Source organism: Lipophrys pholis, assembly GCF_963383615.2.
Source record: "Lipophrys pholis genome assembly, chromosome: 10".
Taxonomy (NCBI): domain Eukaryota; kingdom Metazoa; phylum Chordata; class Actinopteri; order Blenniiformes; family Blenniidae; genus Lipophrys; species Lipophrys pholis.
The window spans coordinates 10,341,809-10,356,407 of NC_137640.1; the positions used below are offsets into that span (position 1 = coordinate 10,341,809).

The following is a 14,599-nucleotide window of genomic DNA, read 5'->3' on the forward strand; positions in this document are numbered from 1 at the left end:
ATATAAGTTGCTAAACAATTTTTTCGTGTTTAACCTTTTGTCTATCACATGGTTTTAGGGCTGCAACTGCTAATTATTTTATTGTCCATGGAATCATTTCTTGATTGTTTGTTCAATCATAAAATAGTTGAAGGTAAGCATCACAATTTTATCTGGTACACTTTCCTCCGAAATTATGACATCTTGGATGGCTTTGAACGTTGAGTAATTGATTATTAGATACTTATGAAGGTGAGACTGTAAATTTTTCTTTGACATTACAGTTGATTAAATAAAAACATCTCCTCTCCTCTCCTCTCCTCTCCTCTCCTCTCCTCTCCTCTCCTCTCCTCTCTTTGAGAAAGTAGGTCTGGAGGTAGTTTGATGTCCAGCAGCAGTTTCCAATTTTATTTCCCCTAGTTTGTCTTTCAACCTCTTGGTGTGTGAACAAAATATACCCTCATTTTAAAGCAGTATTAAAACAAATTGTACTGTTTCTCATTAAAAAGAAAAGAAACCATGCCTTTCTCTTTCCATCATCTGTGAGCCCTCCTCCTCCTCCTAATTCATCCTTATCCCTCCACTTGGCTGTTTCACTAATATTTATTGCACCCTCTCTTAGCCTCAGTCTCTCCCTCTATTTTCCCCTCTGAAACAAGTAAGTCCAACGCTGTGAGAGGAAAACACCCCCAATGCCACCACCTCTGCCGACCCTGCCCACCTCCTCCACCCTCCCTGCTCACTCTGCCCTCTCTCCTTCAGCACTGACAGATAGACAGACGTACTGTTCTCTCTTTCTTTGCCTTTCACCTCTCAAACCTCGCTCCATCCATCCTTCCTGGATGGGTACAATGCAGGCGCTCTATCCTGCGGCAGGGAGAATGCAGCCCTGAGCTAACAATATCACCAAGGCTGCCTGAATGCCGCCGAGCCCTATTGTGCTCTGTCAGAGGGGAGTTAACACCCATGTCTGAGCCCAATGAATAGTATTATTGTGTCTGAGACGTACACCGCACCCCGGGTCCCCATCCATGTCCCCCTAACTCAACTCACCCCCCTCTTACAAACTTGTGTCTCTTGTCCCAACAGTGTAAACCCCCACACCACCTCTGCCCCCCCTTCATTCCTTCCTTCTAACTTCCAAAGCCTTTTGCTGGCCCACCGACTCTAACCCTCTGCACTTTACTTCTCTATTCCCCTGGCAGTCAGCCCATGGGTTTTAGTCTGGGTTTTTTTAGGCCTGCAAAGGGGCGGACAGAGAAGGTGTTCTGTAGTGAAGCAGTGTAGTGTACTCTGGCAAGGAATATTTTGCCCGATTGTGTGGTTGGGGTATGCCGTGCTGCAAAGTGAAACGGTGGGGGTTGAATTTGGCCATGGCTCTTTCTCTGCTGAGGAGCACAATAGGACCATGAGTCCTCAAAGAAATGTCCCCCCAACTGCTATTATCATAAGAAGAGGGCTGCTGAACCCATCTGAATAATTCTAGATAATACAAAAGCTGAGATGTTTTCTTTGACAAAGTTTCTATGGAGCACAACCGGCCTGGCCAAAACATTTCCATTCCTTCACACTCGCTCTGCCACAAACAGAGATGCGTGAGCTCGAGGAAGTTTGAAGTACCCAGCCTATTTAAATGTAACTTTTGGCATTTTAGCCATTATGCTCCAGTAAACATAAAACCTTGTAGGCTTGTGCTGCTAAGGGAGAGCTGGTTAGGGTGGTTGTTGAAGAAAAACATTTCCTGGAAATATTTTAGTGTCTATTGACACAGTGGTGATTTTTATAATGGACCCACTCTCACTATATTTTGCTATCTGAGGCACATCACATTCTAATAGCTTTGAGTACCTTTGGCAGGCAGTATCTCACTGCCTGACACACTTAGCGCTCAGGCCTCCAATTGCTGCAGTTTCTGCTCTCTAAGGTTAGCAGGTTCATATTACCAGCTGAGAGAGGATGCCAGAATGTTCACCCCCGACTTCTTGCTGATCAAAGCCCAGGATTGACATTCAGAGTGGGTAAAATGCTGAAAGTTAAGATTAACTTGTTGTTTTTTCTCTCCATCTCCTTCTCTGGTTGTTTGTGTACAGGAGGAAGAAGAGGATGAGGAGGAGGCAGTGGAGAATGAGAAAGAGAAGAAGAGTGGGTGGAAGAATGGAAGAAGAGATAGATTGAAGCAGTTCGACGAGGTGGTTCGAAGCGAGTGAACCCAGAGCAGGTGAACACAGCTGTGGATTGCCATGGGCTCTCTGGCTGCCTTCCTCCTGTGGCCCCTGTGCTGCATGCAGGGGTCCCAAGGAGCCAGGAAGAGCCAGCCAAAGCTGCGGCAGAGTGGGCAGGCTGGGCCAGCCAAGCCAGGAGAGAGGCAGGTGAGGCGGGTGAGCCGAGCGCTCATTCCCGCCGGCAAGGAGCCTCCTCAGCAGAGTGGAGCAGCGCGGAGCAGCAGAAATCAATACAGAGGAGCGAAGCTAGCAGAGGTTGCCCAGCACTGCCTGCAGGCCTCAGCACCCAGGGACCAACCACCACCACTGCTCCCAGCTCCTCTCTCCATCTCTCTTTCTATCTTTCTCCAGCAGTCCCAGCACCAGCCGGGGCCACGGCCCTAACCTCTCAGGCGCCCCACACGCAGTGTGTGCGTGTGTGTCAGCAAGCGCACTTGTGTGTGTGTGTGTGTGAAACAGAGAAAAAGGTAGAGAGAAGAGAGAGACACAATCTTTGTGTGTGGTTCTGCCGGAGGGTTTTTTCTTGTGTCCAACACCACTTGATGAAACTTTGTCAGAAAGACACGGAGACAACAGGGGAGGGCCAGAAATGGTTGAAGAATGAGACAGGACGTCGAAGATGTCTTTTCTTTTCAGCTCCCTCCCTCTCATTCCACCGTAACATTTGGAATAAGGATCCATCTGTGATGGCCCACCGGACCGTTTTTATTCAGTCCCCCTCCCGTGTGAGCACATAACGCACAATATTCCTAAGATCTCATGAGCCTGGATGAAAGGACAATTTGAACTTTTTCTCTCATCTCATGTCAAATACAACCTGTCTTTTTGCCTTAGATTTTCTTACCCTCACTACAGCAGCTCCCATCAGAGGGTATGGCAGTGCAGTATTGATCTATAAGGTGGAAGAGAGGAAGGCGGGCTGGGGCTTTCATACCTCTCTTTCAGTATGTGTGAGGGAAATAGCACCTGAAGTCCACTTACTGCTGTGCAGCAAGGATCCCATGGCAGCACAAGTGAATGACTGCTAATTGAATGAGAGATGAAAAGGACAGTAGTTTTACCTGCGCCGTTCCCCACATCCCTCCTGTCTGATGACGACAAGGTTTTTTCATCTGTTTTCCTCCCATACACAAAAATCCTGCACACAAAGAGACTCATTCTTCAGATGTTTTAGCTAAAGAACTGGGCACTGAGGAGTCTTGGCATAACAATGAGGACTGAAACCACCCGGTTTCACATCAGTGTACATGTCAATAATTTCTAAAAGAACAGAAAGAAGGACAAGTGTATGACTTTTAGCATCGTTTGAACCATGCTAGTGAAACCACAGCTCTGAGAAGACTCCAGATATCAAAGATGAGGACGACAGGCTCTGAACATTCAGAGAATACCATGGGATTTTACTTTTACTTGGTGAGTACTTGGTGATACTGATGCTGAAATGAGCCAATGAAAAATGTTCCTCTCCTTGTAATGCTGTCATGATAAGATACCATCTCTGCTCAGAGACCTGTGCATGTTTTTAGACGTGTTGTCGTTGATCTCCTCCGTCAGCGCTGGGCTGTGATCGCCCTGTCGCTGACTATGTGAGGAGCTCGTTCTCCTTGCCTGTACCAGGAAGGGTATTAAAGCGCATTTCCCCCCTGCCTGCCAATCTCCTGGCACACAGGGAGACCGGCACCTCTTTACGCCTCAGCCTGGCAGCGACCCATTCTTACAAAATGGCTGCATCTTGTCTGCCAGCTGTCTCCTTCTGCCAAGATGGCGCTTGGTCTCTTTTTAGTGCCCGCCGTTTGCCATCTGCTCTTTAATTGTTAACGGCTATGCAAATATCTTGTAATTGCCTTTGCACGTGCTTGATACTTAACCCCTCCCCTTCGGTTGTAAATAATAGCACGATCTTAAAAATGAATAAAAAGAAACGTAACCCTGCGCGCTTGCTGATTGAATACACAGCAGGAACAATTAGCAAATGAACGTTGCCCGTTGTCACTGTGCTCGTCACTTCTCTTTAAGCTCACCTTGTTCTGTCTGTAAGTCACTGATACAGTGTCCTAGCTTTCAATGATAGCTGGAAAATAGAGCGGCGCCTCATCTTTCTCTCACTGGCTCATTCAGAGACGCCTGTGTGTCTTCTCATTGTGCCATATGTGACATCTGTGGTTGGCTGCCTTACCAGGGTACCCTGCCTACTCTGACAAGCAAAGCCCCACACTGTAAAGGAGAGCAGGAGCGAGGGAGAGGCATAACATAATGACCTCATTAGCATGCTCAGCACTCCCTACTATAGGCCCCGGTGCGCTGCTGCGCCGTGGGACCCACCGGTGTACGCCCTTCTCACAGCACTCAGCATGCAACATTGTGTTCTCCCCACACAATGCAGCGCTTCATACAGGCTTTATTACGCCTTGTCAAAGCACAGGGGGATCAGGGGTATCAGTGCAGAAGCAGCAGGATACGCGCTGTGTACGTGGAACAGGAGATGTATTGGTGCTTTATGGTCTTAATGTGGTTTTAGCTGTGCCGATGGATCCTCTGTTGCCGCTTTTGAGCATTGACATGTGCGTGTTTGTGTTTGTGTGTGACTTCATGCCTCACAGTTGTGTGCATTTGTGCAATTGTCCGTTTCATTGTCGGCTCCCATGGCATTCGCGCTTGTTTTCAACTGTCAGTGTTAATTAAGATTAGGAGTGATTTCGGTGAATTGTCTTGCGCTCTAGAAGTGGACCATCAACCCATCTGAAGACCTGCTGCATGACATCTGGGGTCAGTCTGCGGTGGTATAGCCTTGAACTTTACAGTGAGGACTGGAGGATGATGCAGCCACACATGGCCTCCCGCAGGAGTATGAGTACATGACAGATGATATCAAAACATGGGTTGACCTTTTTTTTTTGAAAAGATGTGGGTTTTAGTTATCACTGAAACAAAATTATATTACTTTCTTAAGCTCAAATTCATTTTTTCCTGTAAGTGGCAATCTCTCTCTCTCTCTCTCTCTCTCTCTCTCTCTCTCTCTCTCTCTCTCTCTCTCTATCTATCTCTCTCTCTCTCTTTCTCTCTGTCTCTCTCGCTCTCTTTCCATTTTTCTCCTTGTATATTATATTTCTGGGAAAGCAATTTGTGTTTATTGTGTGAGACATAAAGAGAAAATATTGAGAGCAGAAAGTACAATCCTTAACAAGTATTTAAAAGCAATTTGTAAAAAAAAAAAAAAAAACCTGAACTCCTTGCCGGTAATGACTGCACCAGCATCTTTTACTCGTTTTTTGTTTTTTCAGAACTGAGGTTATTCACAACACAAATCACACAGAAATTACAACCAGCATCTTCCCCTTGAATACTATTAGTGCTGGAAATTAGCTTTGAAGTCCTCTGTTAACCAGTGCTGTCATTTACCCATCTAGAAAGACCTGCGCTATTCCTGTTATCATCTCCTCCATCGGACTGAGGCAGTTTTAATCAAGCCACTCTGTCTAATCAGCTCCACAGTGACACTGATCAGGCTGAGGTATTCCTAGGCAGGTTAGTGTACACACTCCATACTGGTTGTAGTTAGCCCACAGGGACTGCAGCGAACTGTATTTATCCCAGGGCAAAGATGGCAGTCAAGAAGACTGGCAGTCTCAAATCAACTCTCGGTGTATGACATGCCATCAAGGAAACAGCCTTGACAGGTTTAATTTCACTTGAAAAAATAAATATATCTTGTATTGCTTTACCTCAGATAAACAGTGAGAATAACAGTAGAGAGAGAGAGAGAAAGAGAGAGAATGAAACGGTAAGATAAGAGGAAAATCAGTGGACAATATTGTAAACGTGTCATACATGTTCACTGGCATCTGATCAGAACATTGACATTGCCTATGTGTATATTAACAAATACAAAGCCGCTGCTCAGCTGAACGCACACACACACACACACACACACACACACACACACACACACACACACACACACACACACACACACACACACACACACACACACACACACACACACACACACACTTGCACATGTCCATTTCCACTTACTGGGAAAAAAGGACTCCCCAACACCATCTCCTGCAGAAAGCTTTTATGCTAATCAGGATTATGGTCATACATGTTCCAACGGTGCTGCGGTTATGCATAATTCAAAATGCAGACAACATGCTGGCCGTTACTGTAGACCTTGGTTTTGGTGAATATATATATATATATATGTATATATATATATATATATATATACATATATACTGAACTGGAACTTTATTCACATAACCTAAGTGTCGTAATAAAATAAGAACCATTCAAACATGTAAACCATTAATAAATAGGACAATGTCAATTTGGAGGAAACGTTTTAATACAATACACTTTTTAAAGTGTATTTTCTGATAACCTTCATGATCTCAATTGAATGTGGACTGTTCATTTGTGAGTGATTGTCGCCCAGTCCACTGCAGCTTTTCTCATTCTGACTGCCCACTGCTTTTTATTTGCTCAGGTATTGATTGAATGTGGTCCACCCTCTGAAGTAATAGTTACTGAAAGCATTTGCAGCCATCACTCAATTCATCCTGGCCTGTTTCACGTGTCATTTCTTTTTTCCTTCCTAGTGTGACCAAACAAATAAGTGATTGGATTTGTCGGCAAGTAGCCCATTGTTGATAATATGAATATTTGAATCTGCATGTTTTTTAATATATATAAATCAGCCTTTTCATATTGATTTAGACCTTTTATCGACTTAGTGCATTTGTAGATAGTGTAAGTGCACCTTTATTTGTAAAGTACCCTGATTGTTGGCCTTCTAGTTTAATATTACAGCAACTGTCACTATTAAAATTCAATTTGAAGAAATGTAAAATCCCACTGTTGAATGACAATTAGTTATTCTGAATATTCAAAATAGAACTTTTTGAACTTGAACATCTTTACTCACGGACTTTAATAAAAACACATTAATGTAATTTGCCAAGATGGTAGATCAAACTCGATTCATTTTGTTGATACTCAAACAAATTTCTAGTGTAAAACTACCCTTCTGAAGAAGTAATTCCTTAGTCAAGTGTTGCTCCTGCGGTTTCCTCGGAGCTGCAACACTGAGCCCCGAGCCTGATTATAGACTCAGGGAAAAACAGTTAGGCATTTATCCAAGTCACTGATTATGTCATTTCAACAGGCTGCAAACACTCAGACAGGCTAGACAGCTCTGAGGGGAGAATTATGAAGCCAGAGTGGAATGGAGGCTGTATGAAAAGGAAATGAAAATGGAGTAGTGCTGTATGTGTGATTAAACTGCCTGCTCGCCAGCAAAAGGCCACGCTGGTGTAACACAGGCCTGAGATTCGGCCATAATGAAAATGTGAAGGTGGTGGGGTTTGAACCCCCTGAATGACGTCTTTGAGCACATACACACGCGCATAGACATTCACATAGGAGCACACGCCATTGCACATACAGCCTACATTATAGAGTATGTATGTGTCCGGGCTGAATGGTTTATACGAGGCGCCATTGAGAGAGACCGCAGAAGTGATTTGAGACGTGGAACTGAGAGGAATAAAGCTGTGTTCAAACAAGAAACACGTAAACATACAATATATATTATGCATCTTGTCATAGCAATTTAACACTGGTATGGACTTCCAATTTACTACACCCCTTTTATAGAGAACTTGTGTCCAAAACACTTCGATATATTTCAAACCTATTTTGTAATGTGTGGTGTGGTGGACCTTTATATATCTATGAAAACATATCTAGTTTTGAAAGAAAAAGTTGGAGTTTTGAGTCATTTCATTTATGGTTGCGATCAGAGGCACTAAGGTTGATAAAATATCATATATCTTATGGAAGGTAGTCTGAACATATCAACGTTCAGAAAAGATACTGTGCTCAACCTACTTTAATGTGTGTTGATGCAAACGATCACACTTTAAATTTCAAGAAAACACACACATACATTTATTCGTGTCATTGTTTGGTACTTCTGTGGATGAAAACCAAAGTTACAATAAGTTTACTGTCTTAACTCATATCGACTTGAAGATGGCAAAAACGCATAATCAGAAAATAACAAATAGCAAATTACACAAAATCCAAGAAATGAGTTTGTCCAGAGAGTGAAAGAGACGGACATCACCATGCTGCCCACATACAACTGAAAATAAAATATTGAAGTGCAGAGACAGCAACCCAGTGAACAAGCGTGGGAACAGGCTAAATGATTAGGGGACGAGGGTCCATGCGTTGGGAGGGGGTTGTAGTTAGTTCACGGCCAGACACTCCAGCTGCACTGACTTCCATTCAGAAACAGGTTAAGAAGGACCTCAGGGGTCAAGGTTAGAGGGTGCTGGAGGGAAGGGGTCATCGATGCAACGTAGCGAAGCCTCTGTGTGTGCGTGCGTGCGTACGTGCACGCTTCATTCGTCCATCCGGCCAGCTGATTTGTCGGTAAGCTGCTCTGTGTTTGCTTATTTTATAAGCTGCGTCTTATTGCTTAGCTCCAGGGACAACTTGAGCTGTGAAGCAGGGGAACCCAACCCCCCCTTTGTCAGGCTCTGGCCAGTCTCCAGCCGGCCCTGAGCCAAATCGAGCCAGAAATCAGTCCTACAGCCCAGTCAACCTCCTGGTCAAACAACCCCCAGCCTAACAGATTCAAACCCAGTCAGACACTTTGACGGCCCCCCTTGTCTGTCTCAGTCGGCTGCTTCCTGTAATTTAACATGTCGGCACAGGGTTCATCAAATGTGCATGCCTCAATCAGAAATGTGTGGGGCATATTCTTATTTATTTTTTATTATTATTCTTTGGTTTACTTTGACGGAGATCATTCAAAATCCTACACATTTTAGGCAGGACATTATGCCCGTTTATGTTTGAAATAAACAGCGTAAGCCCTTTAAGAGGAGGGACTACATCACACGAGAAAAGGAGGACGAGGAAAGGGAGAGGACAGGAAGAGAGGACAGACATGGAATGGAGCGGAGGCACAAGCAAACCCACCCTGCGGTTGCCTGCTTCCATTCTTCATCAGGGACTTATGCTTCATTAGACTGTCTGAAAGAAAGACCCGCTTTCCCTCATCACCTCAATAGACTAGTCTCCCTTCTCTTCCATAGCCTGGAGGGTTCTCCTACAAAAAAAAAAAAAAATACACGCCTCCCTCACCCCCGTTTTCCTCCTCATTTCTGCCTTCGTCTCCTAATCGTCTCAACTCACGCTGAAATCAAGCTTAGTAGCAGCAGGTTTGTGAGCCCCTCTGGTCCAACGCCTCCTCCCCCTTCCCTCCACCTCCCATCATCCTCCGATCCCCACCAGTTCCCCTTTTCTGCTCATTCACTCACCTTGGTCAGACACACCACCCACCCACTGCTTAAATCCCTATCAGCATGTCAAGTAAATGTCTGCCCAGCTGGGGTTAACACACACACACACACACACACACACACACACACACACACACACACACACACACACACACACACACACACACACACACACACACACACACACACACACACACACACACACACACACACACACACACACACACACACACACACACTCATGCTGAAATATAAATGCACTACACACACAATCTTCTGCTTGCTTCTGGGGTTTAGCCTTCCTCCCTGCTGACCCTTTTCACCCCTGTTTTGCTCTCTTCCCCTTCTCACCGCGTCTCTTTCCCCCTCTGCCTCTCCTCAGGCACTGATCTGACAGGATGGTTTGGCTCGCTGACTATATCTGCAAGAGGTTTATCACAGAGCCTCAGTGCACTCCCACTGTTCCCTCCCTGTTTTTACCTTGAAAATGACTGGCTCTTTCTCCATCAAAAATCTGCTCCACACCCCGGGCCACCTCTACATCCCATCTATGTGATTAAAAGGTTAGAGGAATCCTATCCTCCAAATTTGTTACAGCAAAATCCAGTGCGTTTATCTTCTAATACAATCTGCAGCTGGAATATCTGCAGCTTGTGTTGAGAAATCTTCATGTTTGCCATATTTTAAAATCACTCTGCTATAAAATATACTATTTTTTTTTTGTATAGGAGATTAAAAACGACCAGGAATGTACATTATTTGAGCACTTTTTCTATTTTCCATTGTAGATTCTCTTTAGACTTTGCTTTGTTTTACAACACGAGCCCACGTTAAATCAACTTTAGACAAAATAGTGTTTCACAGAGATGTCATCACTGAGATTAATATGATAGGTAAAGATCGGATTTGCTGAAAGATCTTGTCTTGTTTGTACAAACCTCTGTGTTCAGATCCGTTAATTTTTCACATTAATCTATCTTGCTGTGAGCTCCTGCTGGTGGAGGTGAAAATTATTTCTGTAAATTGTGTTTATTTTCTCTTAGGGCGACATTATACCGTCATGTGTCTGTAACTAATGTGTGCTGCCGATGTCATTAACATAAAGCTACACAGTCAACACTCCAGTTCACAGCACACTTAGGCTTCCCTCTTTCTTCTTTCAACAAAGTGGCCGTTTCACATTTTAAGCTTCCACCTCTTTGTACTAGATTTCAATCATTACTCCAATATTTGGTGATACTGAGGAGCACAGCGCATTCCCAGTAGTGCCTCTGTCAACATGCCGCCATCTTTATGTAAATGTATTCAGATGCATTCTCAGCCCCGTAGACCACCACCTCTGCTTGGTGATGGCGGTGGAAAGCTGTTCAGTCACATTTCCTGCTGTAAGCAGGCGAGCAGGCTGATGATGCACGCGGTGAGGCGGACCCCTGCCAACACGCCTGAGAAACCCCTATTAAACCCTATGTTTATATCGGGGCTGTGATTTACAAATGTGCGTTTTCTTGCCTTTAGGCATGTGCACCTCCTATGTCGTTTTGCTTTTTCATCAGGCGCACAGCAGACAGCAATAGAATAGCGAGGACGGGGTCCTTGCTGCATGTGAGCGGCGAGATGGGAAGGGGAGGGGGCGCGAGAGCGAGAGATGAGGAGAGGCGTGTGCAATTTCATCATAGTGGGTGCTGTTTTCTGGAGCCTGGCGCTCTGCTCATATTGAGATATTTCCTGAGTGGGTTGACACAATTATGCACACACTCAGCGTTGTGTAGGACTGGCTCTCCTCAGCTCCGGTTCATCTCTAATGTTCTGAACTTGACTCTCAGCAAGTTTATTGTTATTCATTTCACTGTCATCCCGGGTTCCCTGAGAGACTCAGGAAGTCTCCAGCACAGGTCTTCCAACCAGGACGGTGTTTGTCACGCACGCACGCACGCACACACGCGCGCGCACACACACACACACACACACACACACACACACACACACACACACACACACACACACACACACACACACACACACACACACACACACACACACACACACACACACACACACACACACACACACCTATTGTTAAAGCAGTAGCAGGATGGCTGTGGTCCTCTGGGTAAAGGTGTATGCTGACTGTATCAGGGAACACAGCAAGACATTGCAGTTTGTCAATGACCTGGTTTTGCGGCATTCAACTGCAGCAAATTTTAGTACGATGCAACGAGAGGAGATATACAAAGTCCTCCACGTAGGATGACATTGTCTTGATCTCAACGAGACAGAAAGGCTGAGAGATTTAACTGTGATTCTAGTTTTGACTCCAAATCCGCAGTTTATTTCATGTAAAACCACATTAAAACGGTATCTTTTGGCAACCTTTTTAGGGTCATTTTTGATGTTAATTTAAAGTTAAAGCTTCTTTCTTCTTTTAATATTCTTGCCCCTACCTGCCTTGCGCTGTCTCTCTTTTTCTTCTTTTTTTTACTTTCCCCTTCTGTCACAAGAAAACCAGGGACTGCAGTTTGCTTAGCTGAGTCCATAAAGAGGCGTTTTAAAAAGCTGTGTTAACAGACCAACAAAGCTTTAAATGTGCCCCCCTCTGTGAAGGGGTGGTTCCCATAGGGATGTGGCGTGGCGGTCCATTGGTAGGCCTCTATCCAGGCCTCTCATTCAGACCAACGCTCAGTCACGGTCACTTATGGTAGGAGGGAAAATCACACAATTCAGCCTAGGCCTGATCCAATGACATGTTTTTTTAATGAGGTGGCTCTATGTCTTTGTTTGGGACCCAAATTCAAGTCCAGACCTGAGCAAGTCCATCTGAATAAGATGCAAGGCCACGGCCAGGCACAACTTGGCACACAAAAAGCACAAAGAACCCAGCTTCTGTTGAGGCAGTGAATGGCTCTCTACTTTTTCTATTGCTCTTCAGTACAACTCAGGAAAACCAAAATGCAGACAATTTTAATTTGGCATTGCTAATGACAGAATTTGCAGTTCTTGTTGTCCTCTGTCCGTTGAAGGACAACCTGAATACTCTTTATTTTATTAAGAGAATATGGGACCGCTCAAGGGCCCGCAAGCCATTCCAGGCGCCCCTCAAGTTATTTTTTCCAGGGTCATACACAGAAAGATTTGTTTCTGTTTCATTTTCACTGGCCCTGGTGTCTTTTTCAGAAAACGCCACACCATATATCACACGTATATGTGCATGTGTCATACGGGGTGTGTACATCTGTGATTGTGCCAGGTCCTCACTGGTTTGTATGTTCTGGGGTGAGGACTGTCATTAAACTGTCTGCCTGCATCACCAGACTCAACCATCACCCTGCCCCGCTGTCCATTTTGCTTCGCACTGGGTCCTCAAACACACACACACACACACACACACACACACACACACACACACACACACACACACACACACACACACACACACACACACACACACACACACACACACACATTTACACAAAGCGTACAGTGCATCGACTCAGGTCTGACATTAAAACTGATTAAAAAATAAATAAATACAAATTTAAAAAAAGCTTTCCATCTCCATACAAATGCTACTGATGACTAATACTTTACAATTTATGCAAAAAAAAAAAAAAAAACATGACTATACAGAGCCAACAAAATCATTTTCTTTCCAGAAAATGTCTTTGAAATAGTAGTTTTGATCTGATTCCTCATTTATTCAGATTATGCCCTCCATTAAGTCATGTCTGTTTGTGTGCTCTTGTATCAGGAATTTTCACTGAAAAAGGACTTGAATGACAGAGTTGATAGAAATATGTTATCCTCTCATATCCATTTATTCACTGTCTTTTTTTTTTAGAGAAATTGAAACTCTCTAGTCTTGAATGGTGGATTAATCAGTTCATAAGGCAAGGTTGCTACTTTCAGTTGCTAAATTTAGTCTTTATATTTTAATACTAATCCAAATGAATAATGTAACATACAATTGTATAGGATAGGCAGAGAAGAAATAAAATAAAAAAAAGATTTTCACTTTTGACAAAAACAATGTAAAATGAACTGGCTCTACAATAAACCATAGACTGCCCACTGGACACGTCTGCTAAAGCACTCTTAAACCCTCTCGGAGAGCCAGCCCATCAGCCGGGCTACTTGTCTCTGATTTAGTCCGACTCTGTTCTTCACTCACGTTCAAGGCTGTGGTAATGTGGAATTAGTATGCAGAGAAGCAGACAGGCAGTCCTGTGGATCTAATAGGTAGCCAGACTGGAGAGGTAGGCTGGAGTGGGGGGAAAGAGCATCTCGTTCACTTCTCCTCCTCCTCCTCCTCTCCTCCCGGCTCTCCTTCTCTCTCTTCCCATTGCTCCCTTGTTCCCCATGCCCTGTCCCAAACCCTAATGGGATGTCAGACGGGCAGCCTAGCCTGAATTGAGCAGGGAAAACAGCTTGTTGTCTCTCAGAAAAAAAAGACCCCCCCCTTCCCCTTTTCCCCTCTGCCTCCTTTTGCTTCTGCATAGCCAGCACGCAAAGCTTCTCCCCTCAGTTTCCAGGGTATTGAAGGAGTCCCAGACACCCTCCGCTCTTCAGCCCCTCAGCCCAACTGCATAAATTAGGCACGTCTCCCTGGTGCCTCAGCCGGTTGAGGCACGCCAGACCGCGGGTCTGCGCCGTCTCCCAATCTGCTGCTCCTCCCCTTGTTCTGTCACCTTCTGTCTCATCCAGAACCCCCCCCCCCCACACACACACACACACACACACACAAACCGCCCTATGCCCATCTACTGTATCTTATCTTTAATCTGGTAACCTGTCCTAGTTTTTAAATCTATCTAATCTATCTATCTATCTATCTATCTATCTATCTATCTATCTATCTATCTATCTATCTATCTATCTATCTATCTATCTATCTATCTATCTATCTATCCATCCATCCATCCATCCATCCATCCATCCATCCATCCATCCATCCATCCATCCATCGTCTCCTTTTCAGGCTGGATATTGTTTACATCTGTCTCTGTAATCACTAGCAGAGCCTCTCTAGACCTCACAGATGTTGCAATAATACGGGGGATTAGCTGGCTTAACACTCGCTCTTATTTA

The 14,599-nt window shown here is 44.5% G+C and overlaps 1 long non-coding RNA gene across 1 annotated transcript in view; it reads left to right on the plus strand.

Moving 5' to 3' along the window:
- Positions 1-14,599, plus strand: part of LOC308115348 — a 37,769-nt gene that overhangs the window by 21,288 nt on the left and 1,882 nt on the right. The window contains exon 3 of the long non-coding RNA XR_013935684.1: positions 2,070-3,614. This is a non-coding gene — a long non-coding RNA (uncharacterized lncRNA). The remainder of the gene's footprint in view (positions 1-2,069; positions 3,615-14,599) is intronic.